The sequence below is a fragment of the Macaca nemestrina genome, chromosome X, assembly GCF_043159975.1.
Source record: "Macaca nemestrina isolate mMacNem1 chromosome X, mMacNem.hap1, whole genome shotgun sequence".
In the NCBI taxonomy this organism is placed as follows: domain Eukaryota; kingdom Metazoa; phylum Chordata; class Mammalia; order Primates; family Cercopithecidae; genus Macaca; species Macaca nemestrina.
The window spans coordinates 310,270-326,737 of NC_092145.1; the positions used below are offsets into that span (position 1 = coordinate 310,270).

The 16,468-nt window shown below is 34.9% G+C and overlaps 1 protein-coding gene across 2 annotated transcripts in view; it reads right to left on the minus strand.

Annotated features, from left to right (window-relative positions):
• Positions 1-16,468, minus strand: part of LOC105467976 (sprouty RTK signaling antagonist 3) — a 128,298-nt gene that overhangs the window by 42,235 nt on the left and 69,595 nt on the right. Inside the window, exon 1 of one of the 2 annotated variants that reach the window (XM_011717823.2) lies at positions 8,513-10,540. The exons of the other annotated variant lie outside the window; for it this stretch is intronic. The gene's annotated coding sequence lies outside the window, so the exon portion shown is untranslated. Of the gene's footprint in view, positions 1-8,512; positions 10,541-16,468 lie in introns of those variants that run through there. 2 annotated transcript variants of the gene reach the window in all.

Below are 16,468 nucleotides of genomic sequence, written 5' to 3' on the forward strand. Positions count from 1 at the left end.
AGGTTCTCAGGGTGAAGGCTGAAGAAAAACCCCTTATGCTTCTGGCAAGGGGAGAGGGAAAGTAACCACTTTGAAATACACCCAAAGTGTTCTAGTCTCCTTAACAAATTCTTGCCCTCAAGAGAGACTACTTTACAGAGCCTAACCAATGTGGATTTTATCAGAACAACTTGAGGAAAGGGAAATACCCAACTCCAGACTTCTCTAGCCTTCCAGTTGGAGAAGAGAAATACCCAGTTCTACTCTGAAGCACTCGGGAAGGTCACAGCCCAGAGGCACAGACTCACTAAAAGACAGACATCATTAGAGAACTATAGAATGCTTTCCTTCCTTCTACCTTACCAATACATCAGTCTAACTCCTGTATAATAACTGAAAACAACTGAAATAGCTGAAAACAACTGCAAGTATCAGACTCTATTTAAAAAGAAGTCTCTAGGAAAACTCACAGAGACAAAAACAAGGATACTAGAGGAAGTTTAGCCCCGATGCCTACAGCTACAGCAAACAGTAAACAAGCCTAACTCATAGATAGATGAACATAAAACCTCACATAAAGACCTATTTACCTCAGTTCCTTTGACCTTTTATTATGTCCATTTTACAACAATTACAAGACATGCTAAAAGACAAAACAAACAAACAAACAAACCCAAAACCAAAGAACAAAAAAACAACCAGTCTGAAGAGACAAGGCAAGCATCAGAACCAGACTTCGATGCAGCAGAAATTTAGGAATTACAAGACCAGAAATTTAAAATAGCTATAACTAATATGTTAAGGGCTGTAATGGAAAAAGTGAACAACATTCAAAAATAGACAGATAATACAAGCAGATAGATGAAAATTCTAAGAAAGAATCAAAAGCAAATAAGCAAATGCTAGAAACAAAAAACACTATTACATACATAATGTCTTTGACGGGCTCACCAGTAGACTAGACATGGTTCAGGAAAAAAATCAGTGAAACTGAAGATATGGTAATATTAGCTTCCCAAGCTGATAATCGAAGAGAAAAATTACTGAAAAAATAGAATATTCAAGAACTGTGTGACAACTACAGAAGATGTAATGTACATGTAATAGGAATCCCAGAAGAAGAAAGAGAGAAAGAAACAAAAGAAATATTTGAAATAATAATGGCTGAGGGGGGCGGAGCAAGATGGCCGAATAGGAACAGCTCCAGTCTCCAACTCCCAGTGCAAGCGACACAGAAGACCGGTGATTTCTGCATTTTCAACTGAGGTACTGGGTTCATCTCACTGGGGAGTGCCGGACAATCGGTGCTGGTCAGCTGCTGCAGCCGGACCAGCGAGAGCTGAAGCAGGGCGAGGCATCGCCTCACCTGGGAAGCGCAAGGGGAAAGGGAATCCCTTTTCCTAGCCGGGGAACTGAGACACACAACACCTGGAAAATCAGGTAACTCCCACCCCAATACTGCGCTTTAAGCAAACAGGCACACCAGGAGTTTATATCCCACACCTGGCCAGGAGGGTCCCACGCCCACGGAGCCTCCCTCATTGCTAGCACAGCAGTCTGCGATCTTGCTGCAAGGCAGCAGCGAGGCTGGGGGAGGGGCGCCCGCCATTGCTGAGGCTTAAGTAGGTAAACAAAGCCACTAGGAAGCTCGAAGTAGGTGGAGCTCACAGCAGCTCAAGGAAACCTGCCTGTCTCTGTAGACTCCACCTCTGGAGACAGGGCACAGTAAACAACAAAAGCAGCAGAAACCTCTGCAGACACAAACGACTCTGTCTGACAGCTTTGAAGAGAGCAGTGGATCTCCCAACACGGAGGTTGAGATCTGAGAAGGGACAGACTGCCTGCTCAAGTGGGTCCCTGACCCCTGAGTAGCCTAACTGGGAGACATCCCCCACTAAGGGCAGTCTGACACCCCACACCTCACAGGCTGGAGTACACCTCTGAGAGGAAGCCTCCAAAGCAAGAATCAGACAGGTACACTCGCTGTTCAGCAATATTCTATCTTCTGCAGCCTGTGCTGCTGATACCCAGGCAAACAGGGTCTGGAGTGGACCTCAAGCAATCTCCAACAGACCTACAGCTGAGGGTCCTGACTGTTAGAAGGAAAACTATCAAACAGGAAGGACACCTACACCAAAACCCCATCAGTACGTCACCATCATCATCAAAGACCAGAGGCAGATAAAACCACAAAGATGGGGGAAAAGCAGGGCAGAAAAGCTGGAAATTCAAAAAATAAGAGCACATCTCCCCTGGCAAAGGAGCGCAGCTCATCGCCAGCAACGGATCAAAGCTGGACGGCGAATGACTTTGACAAGATGAGAGAAGAAGGCTTCAGTCCATCAAACTTCTCAGAGCTAAAGGAGGAATTACGTACCCAGCGCAAAGAAACTAAAAATCTTGAAAAAAAAGTGGAAGAATTGATGGCTAGAGTAATTAATGCAGAGAAGGTCCTAAACGAAATGAAAGAGATGAAAACCATGACATGAGAAATACATGACAAATGCACAAGCTTCAGTAACCGACTCGATCAACTGGAAGAAAGAGTATCAGCGATTGAGAATCAAATGAATGAAATGAAGCAAGAAGAGAAACCAAAAGAAAAAAGAAGAAAAAGAAATGAACAAAGCCTGCAAGAAGTATGGGATTATGTAAAAAGACCAAATCTACGTCTGATTGGGGTGCCTGAAAGTGAGGGGGAAAATGGAACCAAGTTGGAAAACACTCTTCAGGATATCATCCAGGAGAACTTCCCCATCCTAGTAGGGCAGGCCAACATTCAAATCCAGGAAATACAGAGAATGCCACAAAGATACTCCTCGAGAAGAGCAACTCCAAGACACATAATTGCCAGATTCACCAAAGTTGAAATGAAGGAAAAAATCTTAAGGGCAGCCAGAGAGAAAGGTCGGGTTACCCACAAAGGGAAGCCCATCAGACTAACAGCAGATCTCTCGGCAGAAACTCTACAAGCCAGAAGAGAGTGGGGGCCAATATTCAACATTCTTAAAGAAACGAATTTTAAACCCAGAATTTCATATCCAGCCAAACTAAGTTTCATAAGTGAAGGAGAAATAAAATCCTTTACAGTTAAGCAAATGCTTAGAGATTTTGTCACCACTAGGCCTGCCTTACAAGAGACCCTGAAGGAAGCACTAAACATGGAAAGGAACAACCGGTACCAGCCATCGCAAAAACATGCCAAAATGTAAAGACCATCGAGGCTAGGAAGAAACTGCATCAACTAACGAGCAAAATAACCAGTTAATATCATAATGGCAGGATCAAGTTCACACATAACAATATTAACCTTAAATGTAAATGCATATTATAAACATAAGGGGTTGAAATGGCTATATTGATATGAGTACATAGACTTTAAGGCAAGAAATAGTATTAGAAATAAACGAACCAGTTTATAATCATAAATATGTAACAATTATAAATGCATTCCCAGCTAACAACAGAGCCCCAATAAACATAAAGCAAAATCTGAAAGAATTGAAAAAAGAAGCAGAGATTTCAAAAATCTTAATAATTGCTAGGACAAATAGATATTAGTAAAGATATAAAGAAAACTTGAACAACACCAGTGTAAACTGACATTTTAGAACATTTTACACAATAACAACATAACACACATTTTATTCAAGCAAACATGAAACATTCTACGGTATAGACCATATAATAGGCCACAAACCAAGTCTCAATAAATTCAAAAGGTTCAAAACAAATCTATGTTCTCTGACAACTAATTAGATTAGAAATAAGCAACAGAAAGAAATTTAGAGCTCCCCGAATATTCAGAAATTCAACAACACACTTCCAAAGGGTCCATAAATAAAAGAAATCACAAGGAAAATTATAATGCATTTTAACTGGAGGAAAATGACAACAAAACATATCGAAATTTATGGTATTCCCCTTAAGCAGTGCTTGGGAAAAAAATTTGTACTTTAAACTCTTTATCATAATGAAGAAACACTGCAAATCAATAATCTAAACTTTCACCTTCAGAAACTAGAAAAACAAGAGCAAATTAAACCTAAAGAAAGGAAAGAAAAGAAATAAAATCAGAGCACAAATCAATGAAATAGAAAAGAAAAAATGTAATAGAAGTAGAAGAAAATCAATTAAACCATACATTGTTTCTTTGAAAAGATCATCCCATTAGTATTTGGGAGAATGCACCAATGAAATAATATGGGCCTACAGTATTCTTTTATGGAAAATTTTAACTACAGATTAAAACTTTAAAATAGATGTACTATTGCTATGGTTATTTATTTCTTCTTGGATGAGTTTTTGTAGTTTATGCCTCCCAGGGATTTAGCCCATTTCATCTAAATTGTTCCATTTGTGAATATAAAGTTGTTCTTAATATTTCTTCATCCTTTTAAGGTATGTGTGGTCTTTTGTTAAATGGGAATTATTCTTTCCTGATATTGGTAATTGTCTTCTTGATTTTTTTTTTCTTGGTCATTCTGGGTAAAGGTCTATCAATTTTGTTGATATTTTTAAAAAGCCAACTTTTGTTCCATTGATATCTATTAATTTTCTTTTAAACTTTATAGATTATTTTCTCGGCTTTATTATTTCCTTTCTTCTGCTTACTGTGGGTTTATTTTGAACTTCTTAGGTGGAAGCTGAGATTATTTATAGAAGACTTCTTTTCCAATATAAGAATTTAAAAATATAAATTTCCCCCTAAGCACTAATGTAGCTACCCCATACAAAGTTTTATCTGTGGTATTTTCATCTTCATTCAGCTCAAAATATTTTAAAATTCCCTTTCATATTTCTTCTCTGATCACTGGGTTACTTAGATGGATGTTGTTCAATTTACAAAAAAGTTGGGAATTTTTCCAGATTATGTTTCTGTTACTGATTTCCAGTTTAATTCCACTGCAATCTGAAGACATACTTTATACGATTAATATTCTTTTAAATTTGTTGAGGTTTGTCTTACAACCCAAAGTGTGGTCTACATTGGCGAATATTCCATACACATTTGAAAAGAAATTGTATTCTGCTTTTGTTGGGTGGAATGTTTTTATAAATGTCAATTAGGTCTTGTTGTTTGATAGTGCTGTTCAGATCTTCTATATCGTTGTTAATTTTCTGTTTATTTGTTCTACCAGCTGTTGAGAGAAGTGTCAAAGTGTTCAGCTATAATTATGGATTTCTGCATTCTTCAATTTCAGTAATTTAAAATGCTTCATATACTATGTGCTATGTACATAGTACTATGTTGTAAAGAGCATTATGTGTTTTGGATTATGTCTTTTGGAGAGTTGATCCCTTCATCATCATGTATGTCTCTCTATATCCCTGTTAATATTCCTTTTCTGAAGTTTATTTTTGCCTAATATTAGCATAGCTATTCTAGTTTTGTTTCAGTTAGTGTTTGCATTATATATATTTCTCCACTCTTTTACTTTCAACATATCTATACCTTTACAGTTAAAGTGAGTTTCTTGTAGACAACATGTAGTTGGGTTTGGATAATTTCTAAATCCAATCGGATACTGCCTTTAAACTGGTGTGTTCAGAATATTTACACTTATTGATTATTGATATGGTTGGATTAAAATCTACCATTTTCTTATATGTTTTCTATTTGTTCTATTTCATCTGTGTTTCGTTATTCTTCCTTTTCTGCCTTCTCTTGTGTTATTTGAGCATTTAAAAATTCTGTTTTATCTTCTCTTAATGACATTTTAAATAAAAATTTAGTGCCTTCCCAGAGTTTATGATACACATTTAAAAAATCACGGTCTACCAGCAATTATTATTCTCCTACTTCACATGAAGTGTAAGGCTTTTATAACTGTACATTCCCAATTGCTCCCTTCCATCCATTGTGTTTTTGTTAGCACAACTTCTAAGTTTATATATGTTATAAATATAAATAAATTGTTACTATATTTTTTCTTTAGACAGTGAGTTATCATTTAGAACAATACAAATAAGAAAAATAATTTAACTTTACCTTCCTGTTTCATTTCTAGCACTCTTTATTTCCTTGTGTAGTCCCACATTTTAGTCTGATGTGATACTCTTTCTGCCTGAAAAACTTTCCTTTATCTTGTAGAATGAGTCTTCTGACAATGAATTATCTCAGTTTTTACTTGTGTGATACAATTTTTATTTCACCTTCATTTTAAAAAGACTTTTTTTCTGGATATAGAATCCTGGGTTGATAAATTATTCTTTCTACATGTTAAAATGATCATTTCATTGTGTCCTGACTTGTATGGCTTGTGACAAATAGTCTGCGGTTCTTATCTTTTTTCTCTGTGTTTGATATTTCCTTTTCTCTGCCTTCAGGATTTTCTCTTTGTCTTTTGTTTTCCAGCAGTTTGAATAAAACATGCCTAGTTTGTTTGGTTTTTAAAAAGTCATGTTTGGTGCACTCTGAGCTTGGGTATGCAATTTGGTGTTTGTCATTAATTTTCAAAAAAAATTATCAGTCATTGTTTTTTAAAATACTTTTTCTGCCCCGTTCTTTCTCTCTCTTTTCCTTTGGTGATTCTAATTACATGAATGTTAGAACATATGATATTGTCACACAGCTCTTGAATGCTTTCTTTTCCTCATTCTTTTTTTGTCTCAATGTAATCAATTTGCTCATCTAAATTTTTGTTTCAATTTAATATATTTTAAGGTCTATGGATTTTGTCCTCAGAGGTGTCAGTTCTGATGGGCCCCTCAAAGGTATTCTTCATCTCCATTATTTTGTTTTTCATTTCTAGCATTTATATTTGATTCTTTATTATAGTTTTGATCTCTCTGCAGAAATTACCCATCTATCTTGTGTGTTGTCCACTTTTTCTGGTGGAACATTTAACTAACTACTCATAGTTATTTTAAGTTACCTGTCAGAGTTTCCAAATTTGTGTCATATCTAATTTTGATTTTGAAGATTTCTTGTCTCTTTGGGAATGTGTTGCTTTTCTTTTTGCCTTTTCACATGCCTCATAATATTTTGTGGAAAGTTGAACAAGTTGGGTAGGAAATAGAGACCAAGGTAAATAGATTTTATGCCTTGAAATGCACATGCCTTTCCTTCTAGTAGGCCTTTAGTGTGAGGGTTTGCATTATTGCAGTTAGTAGTTAGGCTCAATTTGAGATATATTGCTGCTATGGTTACCATCAGTGAACCACCACAGGCTTCAAATTTTTATAGAGAATTTGTGTCTATCATGGAGAATGGTCGACCAGAACAATATCTGTTCAATTATGAGATTCAGGGTTTCCATTTGTGCTGTGCCCCAGAGAATGTGTCTTTGTTCCTTTCTCATTCATCTCCAAGCAGAATTCTGTTGTTTACTATTTTAAGCTTTTTAGCTTGATGGTAGTGTGAGGTGTGGCCTCTGTTGTTATGATTAAGACTTAGTTATAGGCATGTACTAGGTCCTTGCATCTTAGGTGTATGATCTGATAGGTTCTCCTGACTCTCCCCAGCTGTAGTTGTAGGCTCAACATGTAATCCTACTCCTTCCTCAGAAGTAAAGCTTTCCTCCTGTTCCCTTTCCCCAGATGCAATAAGTCCTCATCAATGCCATAATGCCAGAGGTTCTGGTTGCCCTTCCCTCCAAAGTTCAAGGCTTTATTTTCTGTATTAGAAATAGAGGAGAAATTTGGAGTAAGATATCAGTACCTATGTTGGAGGAACAAGAAACTCCCCCTGGATATTTCTCCCTTAGATATGGGCCATTTGTTTGCTCTGAAACCCAAGCTCCTTGATGGGTTCAAAAAAGCTATGAGTTCTAGAAGTTTTTCTGTAGACTCTTTGGGATTATCTGTAGAGACACTGTCTTTTTCCTTACTTAAATCTTAGCGCTGGCTACGGATTCCAATACAATGTTGATTATGAGTGGTGTTAGTGAATATCTTTGCCTTAGTGGAAACAAGATGCAGAGAAATGGAGTGTGGTAGACACTCCCAATTAGCTGACACAACGTCCATTCCCAAATCCATTTTTATGTGGTCTGCCACTCTAAAGGCAGAAAAATCTGAATATTCACTTTATCATCCTCCTTTGTAACTAGATGTGGCCATATGACAGTTTGCCAAGGAGATATAAGTGAAATTTTGCTGAGGAAGTTCCAATAAATTTTTGTTTTTTTCTTGATAAAGGGGACATAAATGAATAGTACTACTCATCCATCTTTATTTCTTGCATTGAATGAAGATTTGATCTCTGGAGCCGCAGCACTACTTTGTAGCCATGAAGTGACAAGCATGAGGGAAGTGCAAAGATAATTGTAAAAAATTGTGACATTGTCAGGCTGCTAAACAAACCCATGAAGCAGCCTATTTAGAGACTTCTTGATATATGGTAATACATTCTTCTTTGAGTAAGCCGCTATAAGGCATGCTTTACTAATATATGAACCGTATATTCACTATTTTTTGAGAAAGATTGAATTAGGTTTCTGTTATTTATAACCAAAAATTTCTAACTGATACAGATAGTATTATAATGGAATTTCCCTAGGGATTCAGGATTATGTAGATTCAGTCTTACCTCATCTACTCTTCTTGCCCAAAGAGAAACCGGGACTCAAACTCAAATCCATGTCTAAGTTTCCTTATATGAGAAATGGGTTGTATTAGTCAGTGTTCTCCAGAAAAACAGAACCAATTTATACACACACACACACACACGCACACCCCTACAGTGCACAACCAGGCACTATTCTAAGTGCTTTATGCATATAATCTCATTTAATCCTCACATTGTCCCATAATCAGATATATATGTATATATGCATATGTGTGTGTGTGTGTGTGTGTGTGTGTGTAATAAAAAAATTGGCTCATTGGCTCGTGTGTTTGTGGAGGCTCAGAAGTCTCACAGTCTTCCATTTGCAAGCTGGATATGCAGAAATGCCAATGGTATAGTTCTAGTCTGAATCTGAAGGACTGAGAACCAGGAGAAATGAAGCTATAACTTCCCGTCTAAATTCAAAGGCAGAGGAAGACCAATGTCCAAGCTTAAGCAGTCAGGCAGAGAAAGAATCCACCTTTCCTCTACCTTTTGTTCTATTCAGGTCCTGAATGGATTGGATGATGCCCACCTACACTGGGAAGGGCAATATTTTTATTCAGTCTAACAATTCTAATGCTAACCTCATGTCAAAACACCCTCACAGACACAACCAAAAATAATGTTTAGCTTGATATCTGTTCCTTCCATGGCCCAGTCAAGTTGACACATAAAATTAACCATCACAGGGGTACAATAATAGTTCTTACTTCACAGGACTATTGTGAGGATTAAATGAGATGATATGCATAAAGCACTTAGAATAGTGCCTGGCAGTACATTGTAAGTACCCATTACTAGGTTGTACTATCCTGATTCTTAAGATATACTTAAAAGGCCCTTGATCACAGATTTAATCTTGACATTTAAAAAGGAATAACTATAAAAGTTCTAGTTGGTTTTTTTTTTGTTGTTTTTGTTTTTGTTTTTTAGGGAAAAGTTCTAGTTGTTTTGAGGATACATGTCACAATCACCAACCCAGAAGTTTCCAATACTCATGTCTTTGAGGAGTGAAATCATTTATCTAAACCAGAAACTCAGTTGGATTGTCCATACTGAATTATGGGGTAAAACCCTGGAATGAAGGTTCTGGTTTTGTTAGTGGTGGCTAGTGGTGGCTGTGTTTATTTGTCATCTTAAACCTTATTTTATGACCAAGTTATTCTCAAGGTCAATACAAAGGGGCCTAGACACGGAGGTCTTGAAATTATTCTCTGCCCAACTACATTAGGCTTAATTTTGTTGAGTGCTATTAATTGCAAGAAGAGAAAAGATTATGCAAATGGAAGGAGAAAAATGATTTCAATGCATGACTTCTGGGAAGATGATTTTTAAAATTTAGCATATTGCTGTGTATATTTTTGGGGTCCGTGTGAATCTATTTGTTTTAACTAAACTCAGTTATCAAAGTCTTAGGGGTATATAAAGGGACACTTCAAAATATCAAATTTACCTATAAACAATCAAGAAGGAGGTGCTGCCTCAGATATGACATGATAAGTGCGGTACAGACCAATTATCCCACAAACAGCAACTACTATTAACTCCAGACTCTCTCTCTCTCTCTCTAAATATATATATAAAAGATACATATATATACACATATATATTATATATACATATATAATGTGCATGTGTGTGTGTATGTAATAAACACTTGAGAATTCTGAAGTATAAACAAAAGAAGGAAGATAGGGTAAGGTAGTCAAAACAGTCAAAAGGGCAAGTTCCCTCTTAAATTTTCTGAGACAACAAAACATCAGCATTCATCAGACAAATATAACAGAACCCAGAGCCTCCATAACATAATGTCCACAATATTCAGAGTATAATCCAAAATTACTGGAAACACAAAGAGCCAGGAAAATGTGACCAATTCTCAAGAGAAAATATAATCAGCACAGGCCAACTCTGAGATGACCTAGATGCTAAAATTGTCATACAAGGACTTTAAAGCAGCTACTATAACTATATTAAATGAATTAAAGAAATTACACTAGAAGTGAATTGAAAATATAGGAAAAATCAGCAGAAAAATAGAAAACACAGGAAAGAAAATTTTGGAGATGAAAAATGCAATAGCTGAAATTAAAACTTCATTAGATGGACTTAAGAGAAGAATAGAGGTGACAGAGGAAAAAGAAAACGAATGTAAATATAGATTCATGGAAATTATACTACCTGAAAACGATAAGGAAAAAATATTTTAAAATGAACAGATTATCAGATATATGTAGGACAATATCAAAATGTTCAGTATATGTATAATTAGAGTCAAAGAAGAAACAGGGAGAAAATGGGGCAGAAAAAATATGTAAAGAAATTATGGCTGAAAGTTTTCCAAATTTGAGGTAAGTCATAAGTGTACATATCTAGAGATTTCAATCAGAATACATTAAAAAAATCATTCCTAGGCACATTATAACCAAACTACTGAAAACAAACAAACAAACAAAAAGAAAATCTTAAAAGCATCTAGAGAACAATGACACATTACATACAAGAAAACAATAATTTGAGTGACTGCAGACTTCTCATCATAACTCATAGAGACAATGAAATGATTCTTTAATATATGGAAGGAAAAAATGATCAATCTAGTTTTATAAACTGTGAAAACATTCTTCAATAATGGAGATAAAATAACAACATTTTTAGAAAAGGAAAACCAAGAAAATTCATGCAGAGCAAGCCTGCATTAGAAGAAATGCTAAAAGAAGTACATAGGCTGAAGGAGAATTATACCAGAGGGAAACATGGGTCCAAAAAATGAACCAAAAAATGCATCAGAGATAGTAAATATGAAAGATTATTTTTCCCTCATAATTTCTTTAAAATGCATATGCCCTTTTAAAGCAAAAATTATAGCATTATATTGTGAAATTGTTAATACATATAGTTTTAATATGTATGAGAACTATAACATAAAGCAAGGGTCCCCAACCCCTGGGCCACAAAGCAGTACCAGTCTGTGGCCTGTTAGGAACCCTGTAAGGGATCTAGGTTAGAATCTAATGCCTGGTGGTCTCTCACTGTCTTCCAACACTCCCAGATGGGACCATCTAGTTGCAGGAAAACATGCTCAGGCTCCCACTGATTCCACATTATGGTGAGTTGTATAATTATTTCATTATATATTACAATGTAATACTAATAGAAATAAAGTGTACAATAAATGTAATGCACTTGAATCATCCCCAAACCATTGCTCCTCACTCACCCCGGTTCATGGAAAAATTGTCTTCCATGAAACTGGTCCCTGGTGCCAAAAGGATTGGGACCACTGATATAAAGAATAATCAAGATGTGTAAAGAGATCTGTATATTTCCAACGTGTCCAAATTTTCTACGAAGTGATACAATATTAACTGTAAATGGACTGTAAAGATGATGCATATTTCAATCCTTAGAGAAGCCACTAAAATCACAAACACGTACACACACAGACACACAAACATATTATCTTAAAAGGTCACAGATAAAACTGAATAATAAAAACATTACAATAATCTGAAAGAAGACAGGAAATGTGAAATGGAGGAACAATAAAATAGAGGGAACAAAGATAAAATAATAAAATGGTAGAGCTAGGTCCAATTACATAAAAATTACATTAAGAATTAATGGTCTATGGACAAGCATGGTGGCTCATGCCTATAATCCCACTGCTTTGGGAGGCCAAAGCAGGAGGATCACTTGAGGTCAGGAGTTTTAGACCAGCCTGGGCAACATAGCCAGACCTTGTCTCTACAAAAAATAAAAATTAGCGAGGTGCGGTGGTGTGCACCTGTAGTCACTCCTAGCTACTCAGAAGGCTGAGGCCAGAGAATCACTTGAGCCCACGAGTTGGAGGCTTCAGGGAGCTATGATTGTGCCATTGTACTCCAGCCTGAGCAACAGAGCAAGACCCTGTCTCTAAGAAAAAGAAAAAAGAATTAAACATTCTAATGAAAATACAGAGATTATCAGTATGTATAAAAATACAATTATATCCTGCCTCAAAATGGCACACTTTAAACACAAAGATACAAAGAGACTGTTGATCATGAGGATATAAGAATGATATGTATGTACATGCCTATAATACAGCCTCAAAGTGCATGAGACAAAAATTGACAGAGAGAAATAAACAACCCTAAAATTGTTGTAGGAGATTTTAACACCTATGCTTTAGCAATTGAAACAGCAACTAAACAAAAAAGTCAGTAAAGATATACATGACATGAACAACTCTATCAACTACTGTGACTTAATGTTTATAAAATACTACACCAGGCAATTGCAGAATACACATCATTATTGTCAAGTACACATGATGCATTTACTAAGGTGGACTATATTCTGGGTCATAAAACAAGTTTCAATAAATATAAAATGACTGAAATTATGCAAAGGATGTTCTCTGACCACAGTGGAATTAAATTAGAAATAAATATCAATAATATATATCAGAAACTCCAAATATTTGCAAATTTAAAAATACACTTCTAAATAAATCATGAGTCAAAGAATAAATTACAAGAGGTGTTAGATAATATTTTGAGATGAATGATAATGAATATGCAACAAAACTTTGTTGGATTAAGATGATACAGTACTTACAAAGAAAATCAAAGCTTTGAATGTTTTTTGAAAAGGAAAAAGGCCTTAAATCAATGATTAAGAAGCTAGAAAAAGAACAAAGTACAACTGAGGTAAGCGAGTAGAAGAAAGAAAAAATAAAGAGGAAAAAACAATAATAAAATAGAAGAAAAACCTAATAAATAAAGATCAACTAAAGATCAAAATCAACAAACATCCAGATAGACAGATCAAGAAAATAAAAGAGAAAACAAACAATATCAGAAATAGCAAAGAGCACATCAGTATATATCATTAAGTCATTAAAAGGTAATAAGTAAGTATTGTGAACAATTTTATGCTAGAATACTTGACAATTTACGTGAACAAATTCCTTGAAAAATATAACCTACAAAAATGGACAGAAGCTAAAACAGAAAATATGAAAAACATTATATATAGTAAAGAAATTTAATTTGTTACTAAACATCTAGAAATTCCAGGTCCAGATGGCTTCACTGAAGTCTATCAGACATTCAACAGAAAAAAATACCAGCAAAGTGACATATAGATTTAATGCAATAACAATAAAAACCTCAGCAGACTTTTTTTCTATAGACATTGACAAGTTGATAGTATAATTTCTATGGAAACACAAATAACCTAGAAAATGCAAATCAATTTCTTAAAATATAAACAATATTAGAGAAATTACAGTGCTTAAGTTAGCCTTATTATAGTTACAGTAATCAAAAGAGTTAGACATTGGTGAAAGCATAGACATATAGGTCACTGAAACGTAATAGACTCAGACATGTTCAATTCATTTGCTACAAAGATTCAAAGGAGTAAAATGTCTTTTCATCAAAATAGTGCTATAACAACTGGATATTCATACGGAAAAAATGAACATTGACTTTTGCCTCACAGTATACACAAAATTTAACTCAAAATTAACCAGGGAGCTAAAGGTAAAATATAAAGCTGTACCCATTTACTATTCCCTCTTTATCCCTCCTCCCTACTAACCTTCCCAGTCTCTGGTAGCCATCATTCTACTCTCTATCTCCATGAGTTCATTTTTCAAAGCTCCCAATATGAGTAAGAATATGTAATAGTTATCTTTTTGAGCCTGGCTTATTTCACTTAACAAAATGGGTACAAAAATACAGTTACTATTTGTGGGAGTTGATGTGGGAAGATTGCTTGAGCCCAGGAGTTTGAGGCTAGCCTGGGCAACATAGTAATACCCCATCTTGAAAAAACTTATAGTTAGATGGAAGTAAAAAAAATCTAGAATACAGTATCACGATAGGGCAACTATAGTTAACAATAATTTATTGCATATTTCTAAATAACTAAAAGAGTGGAATTGTAATGTTCCTAACATGAAGAAATAATAAATGGTTGAGGTGATGGATATCCCAGTTACTGTGATTTGATTATTGCACATTGTATGCTTGTATAAAAATACCACATGTACCCTATAAGTATGTACAATTAATATCCATAATAGTTAATCCTTTTCCTATTTAGAAAAAAAAGTGCAGCTCACTGCCAGCACTCTTTTAATTTTACATAAACACACTCTTTGAGGCTGGAGCAAATCTGACTGATTTTCAATGTGAAAATAAAATATAAAAACTGTTCTTGGAATTATTTCTAAACAGAACTAACCTCAGAACCATCTGAATCATCAGAATCATCTACTTCAGAAAAACTGAATTCATCAAATGAATCTTTGGCCAACAACTGTTTGAGAACGATGTTAACATCATGTGTAGGAATGCTATGTATTCTAGAATTTGAAATTTTCAGCAATCAAGAATTACTATATTTTGTAAATGTAAATACCGCCACTAAAACCAGAATGCTATAAATAGAATAATGCCTTTTGTTTCCAAAGCTGATATAATTGACCAATGCAAAAATAATAATAAAAGTGAAATATGTTGTGGCAAAGTTATGTCAGGGTAAATGCTGCAGCTGCAGGTGCCACTGATGAATATTCTTGGGGCAAACAAGAACAGGGTTAAAAACGAAAAATTAAATAGATAAAACCGTAATAATTCTAGGAGAAAACATAGGAAAAATATTTTCAAATTTGTAGGAAGGCAATACTCCTTAGATAAGACACAAATCATATATGATATAATAAAAATATTACAAAAATTTAACTTAAAATTAAAACCTTTTACTCTTTGAAAAAAATTGGTAAGAAAATGAAAAAGCAAGCTAGAATGAAAAAAAAATTCATCACGCATATATTGATAAAGGTATATCCAGAACTGATATAAGTTCATCCAGAATAGAAAAATAACTTTTTCAGGTCCAATTGATTCAGTGCTGAGTTCAGGTAAATGTCTTTGTTAATTTTCTGCTTTGATGATTTGCCTAATACTATCAGTGGGGTATTGAAGTCTCCCACTATTATTGTGTGGGAGTCTAAGTCTTTTTGAAGGTCTCTAAGAATTTGCTTTATGAATCTGGGTACTCCTGTATTGGGTGCATATATATTTAGGAGAGTTAGGTCTTCTTGTCGAATTGAACCCTTTACCATTATGTAATGCCCTTCTTTGTCTTTTTAAAACTTTGTTGGTTTAAACCTGTTTTGTCTGAAATTAGGATTGAAACTCCTGCCTTTTTCTATTTTCTATTTGCTTGGTAGATGTGAGATGAGTCTCTTGAAGACAGTATACCAATGGGTCTTGGTTCTTTATCTAGATTGCCACTTTGTGCCCTTCAATTGGGGCATTTAGCCTGTTTATATTCATGGTTGTTATTGATATGTGTAATTAACGTGACAGACATCTACAGAACTCTCTACCCAAAAACAATAGAATATACATTCTTTTCATTGCCACATGGCACATGCTCTAAAATTGACCATATAATTGGACACAAAACACTCCCAAGCAAATGCAAAAGAAGTGAAATCATAACAACCACTCTCTTGGACCACAGCACAATCAAATTAGAAATCAAGACTAAGAAATTTGTTCAAAACCTTACAGTTACATGGAAATTAAATAACCTGTTCCTGAACAACTTTTGGGTAAATAATGAAATTAAGGCAGAAATCAAGAAGCTCTTTGAAACTGATGAGAACAAAGACACAACATACCAGAATCTCTGGAACACAGCTAAGGCAGTATTAAGAGGAAAATTTATAGCACTAAATGCCCACATCAAAAAGTTATAAAGATCTCAATTTAACAAACTAACATCACAACTAAATGAACTAGAGAACCAAGAGCAAACCAACCCCAAGGCTAGCAGAAGATAAGAAATAACCCAAATCAGAGCTGAACTGAAGATGATTGAGATATAAGAAACCATTCAAAAGATAAATGAATCCAGGAGTTGTTTTTTTTA